This window comes from Monodon monoceros, unplaced genomic scaffold, assembly GCF_005190385.1.
Source record: "Monodon monoceros isolate NGI ecotype Baffin Bay Population unplaced genomic scaffold, NGI_Narwhal_1 Super_Scaffold_10, whole genome shotgun sequence".
In the NCBI taxonomy this organism is placed as follows: Eukaryota; Metazoa; Chordata; class Mammalia; order Artiodactyla; family Monodontidae; genus Monodon; species Monodon monoceros.
In genome coordinates, this window is record NW_021703766.1 from 15862979 (window position 1) to 15869310 (window position 6332).

At 44.5% G+C, this 6332-nt stretch overlaps 1 long non-coding RNA gene across 1 annotated transcript; it reads left to right on the forward strand.

The window, feature by feature from the left end:
* Positions 1-435: 435 nt before the first annotated feature.
* Positions 436-3666, forward strand: LOC114883954. The gene is made up of 4 exons (XR_003790737.1): positions 436-561; positions 746-985; positions 1162-1332; positions 3603-3666. It is a non-coding gene; the product is annotated as an uncharacterized LOC114883954 (long non-coding RNA).
* The last annotated feature ends 2666 nt before the right edge of the window (positions 3667-6332 follow it).

Consider the following 6332-nt stretch of genomic DNA (forward strand, 5'->3'; position numbering starts at 1 on the left):
TTGATTATTCATTGTGAGGGAGTCGTGTGTCTTTGGTGATCCGGCTCGCAGAGGTAGCAGCCAAAGCCTGCTGCAGGGGAAAGAAACAGCAGAAGGCAAGAGGGTCCCAGCTCTTGCTGGGTCTGCGGCTGTCGGCAACACAGAAAGGAAGAGAAAAAGAGGAACGTGCTGGGAAACGAAGGAATGGATGAGGGTGGAGGAGAAAGAGGGAGCAACAGCAAGAAAAACCAAGCGCTGGCTGCACATCTGGTTGCAGGGCTCCTGGTGGCTTGGAGGAAACCCCCATCTTGGGTCTGCTGTTCCGTGCGTCCTGCCCTGCACTCCCTCTGCTCGGGGAGCCAGAAGTGACTCACAGTTTTGGTATCTCCTACGTAAGAGCTTTGGGGGGATTCCTTGGCTTGCTGACAGGAAAGGAAGAAAGCAGCAGCAGGGAGGTAAAACACGATTACTTCCAACTGCCTGGCGGAGGACATGCAGTCTCTTGGCTTGCCTGGAACAGCTTGCAGCACTCTGATGGCACGCGGAGGGAGAATAATTAAAAAGGCCAGCATCACTTACTAAGTGAGTAAATACAAAGCCGTTCCAAACGTGCTCTCCAGCTAATGAGAAGCTGTAATTTCTTAGACTTCAAGGCAAAACAAGACAGTGATGGGGCTCAGTGGACTGTGTGTTTGTGTGGAGATGGGGTGGGGGTGGGGGCGGGGGTGGAGATAAATCGACTAATTGTTGGCCATGTTTAAAAAAGGGATTACTGGAAAAGACAGTGAAATGATGACAGGAAAACATCTTGGACCAGAGCCAAAAAAAAAAAAAAAATCCACTCAAATCAAGTCTGCAGCTCAGAGAAAACACCCATCACTCCTGTTGGAGGCTCCCACAGGAACTGCCCAGTGTTCCTCAGCCGAAAATGGAATATTATGTGGGCACCAGGGGACAGAGCCAGGGATCACAAGACCATCCAGAGGAAAGAGCCATGGCATGCCAGGTGACACAGTTATGTCATACTTTGAGAAAACAAAACGAAACAAAATAATAAAGACCAACCTGTCCTTTTCTTTTAGTGGGAGCCCCTGCTTGCTCAAAATAGCTTCTGTCTATTGAAAGCAACCTCCAAATGTGCCTTCTGATAACAGGAGCTGCTGATTCTCTGTTTGTCTCCAGGAAGCTGCTGCAATGTTACAGAAAGATGCTGGGAAAAGGAGGTTGAGGAAATTCAGTTTTCCCTTGACCGGGCTTCTGGCAAAATATGCCAGGTGATTGTCTTTGCCATCTGGACCATCATGTGGGAGCTAGTTTGGGATTCGTCTTCTGTTGTCACCCAGCTGTGACTTGGTGAGTCCAAAGCCAACCATGATGAATTAAGACTCTTAACACAGGGTTCCAAACACACACGACAAAGTGGGGACCCCAAAGAATAAAATGATCTGGATCTTCCTTCTTTCTGGGCGTTCAGTTAACTGAGCTGTCTTGTTCCCCTACAGATGAGTGGAGTTGGGTGTTTTTGTTTTTTTTTTAGGATTTCCAGGACTGGAAGGTCAATAGAAAGACATGCTCCTTCTCACAGGGGATTTACTCTTCATGTTGCTTCCTTATTTCAGACACCCCAGTACATTGCAAGTTTCCTGAGCAGGAGAAATATATCCTGCAGAAGTGTGCCTTGGAGACTCAAAGGAGGAGGAATTAAGACAGTTGTGGATGGCTCGGGCATCTTAAACTGCATTTCTTCAGCATTCATAGAGACCTGTGTCTATACGGTCTGTGTGTGTGTGTGTGTGTGTGTGTGTGTGTGTGTGTGCGCACGCGTGTGTTTGCTTGCATGTGTATGGCTCTGTGTCTGTGTGTCTCTCGCAGAGGGAGGAAGAGAGTGAAGTCGGAGCAGACGGAACGTTTGGGCATTTATGTAATTCATGCATTGAATGTTCAAAGCTGCAAGGCAGACAGCCATCCATCCCTGGACTCTGCCACTCGGGAGGGCCCGTACAGACCTGATCTGAATGTTAAATGCAGAAGACGAAATTAGCATACTAACCAAGGATGTCAACCCCTCCTTGCAATCAGTAAACGGCCGTCTCCTCTCTTTAAAGCCGGCATCGCTACGCGCGAGCCACTTAACCATGTCCTCTGGCAGGTCCTTTTTTGTGTTTGTTTTTTTGTTTTTGTTTTTTGATGAAAGACTGGAAATTCATTAATGAGGAGGGAAGGAAGGGCTTCAAGGGGCTGTAATGAAAACAAACGATCCTCTTTAAATCTCATGTCGGCCAAAGCTGGGGGTGGGGGTGGGTTGCTTTCTGTTCTGGCGCTGGAGAATAGGAAATTCCACAGCCAACAGACCCCTTGATGAGAGCGCAAGAATGCATTGCTTGGGAATTTCTTCTATGTGGCAAAGACCAGCCATGGCCAGTATGTCTGTGTTAATAAAACTTAGAATGAGCTTTATCTTCCGAACTGTAAAGTGTGGTCTACCAGATGTCTTTCCATGCCGTCACAGGTTATCAAAGTTTCTTGACCTTGTGAGGCTAGGGAGAGCCTTCTGGAATCTTTTGGCCAGTTGCCTCAGCTTTTGAAGTAATACACATTTTTCTTTTGGGCTATGCTTTGGCCTTTCCCAAAGGAAGTAGTTGCTTTTATTTTAATCTCTATCATACAAAGGAGTACACAAAGGAAGAAATTTAGCTTCCGCTCCTGTAGAGCCCCATACTAAAGCAGACAGAATGCTGCCTAAGAGCTAAGAATCGGGCACTTCCACCCCAGGTATTTGGGCTTCCTTTTTCTTTATCTTAGCCACTGTATCATTAGAAACAAACTTCTCCCCTTCCATTGTGTTGTACTGGTTTGACTTTAAGCCAGGGGTCACACACTCTGAACTCTCCAGGGATCTGTGGGTACCAGCCTGAGGAGGCAATAGGGAGGAGTGGGGCTTGGGATGAACTTCAGACACAGCCACTCACTTTTATTTACGGGAATAAAGGCCCTGCCTTGTGCCACCTGATCTTCCAATGTTCCAAGAGGTAATAGAAATTGGTATGCTTGAATATAAAAAATATCAATTTTGAAATATTGGCTCAAAGTGTTATTTTAAAAAAATTCTACAGGTCAAATAAAGCATATTTGCGGGGACAGCCTTGGCCTATAGCATGCTAGTTTGCAGTCTTCATTTTAGTCTCAAATAACTACCACAGGTGTTTTTGTTAATTTTGTAATTTTTTAAACGCTCAGTCTTTCTGTGAAATATTTTAATTAAAAAATATAGATATTAGCAACTGCATGGCAAATATCATGGGAGTGTGTGTTTTGTTGGACCAAGAGGGAAGTGCTAATTCAAAACAATCAGGCGGGGAAGGAAATAGATATCTGCATGGCCTGCTGGTCTGCTGGTCACTGGCATCTTAGCAGGCAGTGTCTAATGTTAGCTTTATCTAAGGTAGTGATTGAGCCACAAAGATTTTTCACAAAGGTTATAACTGGGAGGATTAACTATCTAGAAAGGAATATGTTTGAATATTTTTCATGTGTATCTCCATCAATTTTTAAGACAATTAGCGATTAGTAGTATTTTAACATTAAAAATATTTAAAAACATTTTTCTTCTTATTTATCAACAGAACTCTTCATCGCAACTGAGTAGGAAAAAAAGATAGAAATCCCCAGGAAAGAGAGATCCTGCCTTTAGTTTGGAAGAAAGCTTTTCCACGGCACCTGAAATAACTTCAACAGGAAAAAGCACCTCAGCAAATGGTGAAGGGCAGCAAGAGAGCCCATCTTCTCACACAACTGTACAGGGCTTTCCAATTTCCAGGGTGCTCTTCACACATATTATCCTGTCGAATTCGCACTACAACCAGGCAAGATAGTTAGTATTTAGCTGATTTCATAGATGAGGATCCTAGGCTCAGAGAGGTGATGAAATTGTCTGAGGTTGAAAGCTACTAAGAGGCATTCACGGGTCCTCTGAGTCTTCATCTGATGCCATTTTATTATTTGTCATAGGTCTCATAAAAAAAAAATCCTCTTCAGAACCCCTGACCCAATGCTTCCTGTATTCTTGATCCTCTATCATCCCCCCACCTCACTCCCTCACTATGAGGTTTGCATCTTGTAGTCTGTGTAATTTGTAGTCATGTGCAATTTGAAAATGCTCCCTGTACCCCGACAGCAATTAAGAACCACTGCTAAGTTCCAACTGGCAGTGGCAGGAGCCCTCCTTAACTTTCCACTCTCTGCTATTTGCTCCTATCTCTTTCCTTCCCCTGAAAATCTAGTTTAGCCAAAGGCTCGTCTACATGTGCCATGTCTTTACTTCTTCACCCCCTTTTGCATCTCTACACAGAGCACTCTGTTTTCATTTCTACTTCCCCATTTAATTCTCAGGTCATTAATGCCCAATTAAACTGTGCTTTCCTTCCTGGCATGGTTGGATTCCACTGGCCACTCCATCCTCCATGGCACTCTTCTCCTCTGTCACTTCTGACACTACTCTATGCTAGATTTTCTCCTTCACTGATGGTGGTGTCACCTCAGACATCCTTCTTTTTAGTCCCTTAAATATTAGTGCTCCCAAAGAGGGTTTCTGTGGCTCTCTTCTAGTCTCAACTGTACATACTTAGCTTTGTGCAAGTGTAAGCCCCTGGCTTCAGTAGTCATCTATGAACTGGTCATCAAATTATAACCTCCAGCCCAAACCACTTTCCTGAACTCAGCCCCAGATATCTGGCTGTATGCTGAGCTCTCCTCGGGTTGGTCCATGGCACCCCCGACTCAGTACACCCTGAACTGACCTCATCATCATTCCCAAATCTGTCCCTCCTCTGCATCCCTTTCCCTCTCCCCCGGCCCCACCCCATTGTCAACTGCTCTTCAAGTTCTTTCAATTCTACTCTCCTAACTGCTTTCTAACCTCCCTCTTTCACTACATTCCTACTGCTCCTCTCTTGGCTTATTTCCCCAGTGGCTTTTCTAACACACGGTGCATTCTCTGTACTACTTCTAATTGATCTAGAGAAAGCGCAAATGGGATTATTTTGCTCAATTCTGTGAAATCCTTCAGTGGATTCCACTTTCCTAATTTGGCCTTCAAGGCTCCTCATGATCTGGGTCTTTCCTCTCCCAAGCCTTCTCTCTTGAACCTCTTCCATCTCCTGCTCTATGCTCTAGGTCATTCAATACCCATAGCTCTTTCATGCCTCTAGGGTTTCACATGGTATTCCCGCCTCCTGGAATGTTCAACTCTACTTTTTTCATTTGGCCAATTCCTTCTTCACCTTCAAGACTCTGTTCCAGGAAGAAGCATTATCCACCCTCCCAAGTCTCCCACTTTGTGTCATGTGCTGCCACAAGCCCCCTACCCTGCCTCCCTCTCTCATGGCATTTACCCCAGTTTTACAACAGTGAGTTTCTCCTATTTGACTGTGAGACACTTAAAAGCTGTATTCCCAGCACCCAGAACAGGTAGGTCCTGGTGTACACTGTGTGCTTAATAAGTTAATATTACTATTTTTATTCTCAGTATCATAAATAATATTTTTTTAGCTGTAAGATTACAGGTCCCCCAAATAATCAAACTGAGGGAAATACAGCAACCACTTCCCATAGTGAAAAAAGGATTTCCTATGGTGTAATTCTCACTTACATCAGTTTTTTGACTTTTGTCAGGTAAGAAATGAACACTGGGGTGGTCTTTAGGTGTTTGTGGATGTGGTAGAAACTTTGGAGTTAATTAGAAGCTCTGGCCAAAGCTGAACTTCCTTTGCAGAGTTCCTGGGAGGAAACACTAAATTAACAGTTCAAGGTTACTATTAGAAAAATAGCCTGTTTCCTTTAGGCTATACCTCCGAGAGCTTGTTCTCTTCCCTGCCACTTCTAAGATGTTTCCACTTTCCTTTTGACCTGGCTGCATCTGCCACCTTAACCCTGGTCTTTGCAACAAAGGTAATCTTACCTAACCCTAACCCAGAGGTCAGAGACTGCTAAACGCGTCTTTTGCATATCTTCCAGCAGCAGCACATTCTGGAGCACTCAATTAATACCGGTTGAGTTGAATGGTGAGAAAAGATGTGCACCACAGAAGGAGGAATGAGGATGGTTTTGTAAGCCCCCACCTCCCATGAAGCAGAAAATGGCATGAAATCACTAGTACCATAGCCTCCGGGCAGTCCCCAGAAATATCTCAAGACATCGTCAGGAATTCCTAAATTTGCAAAGACAGTTGGTTCTTATTATTCTTGGTACTTATGTTCTATAAAGTCACCAAAGAATTTGAATTAGCAAAAACTGAACCATTGCTCCTAGGGGAAATACGGGGTTAGGTTCCTTTGAGCTTCTGGTCACAGTATTTT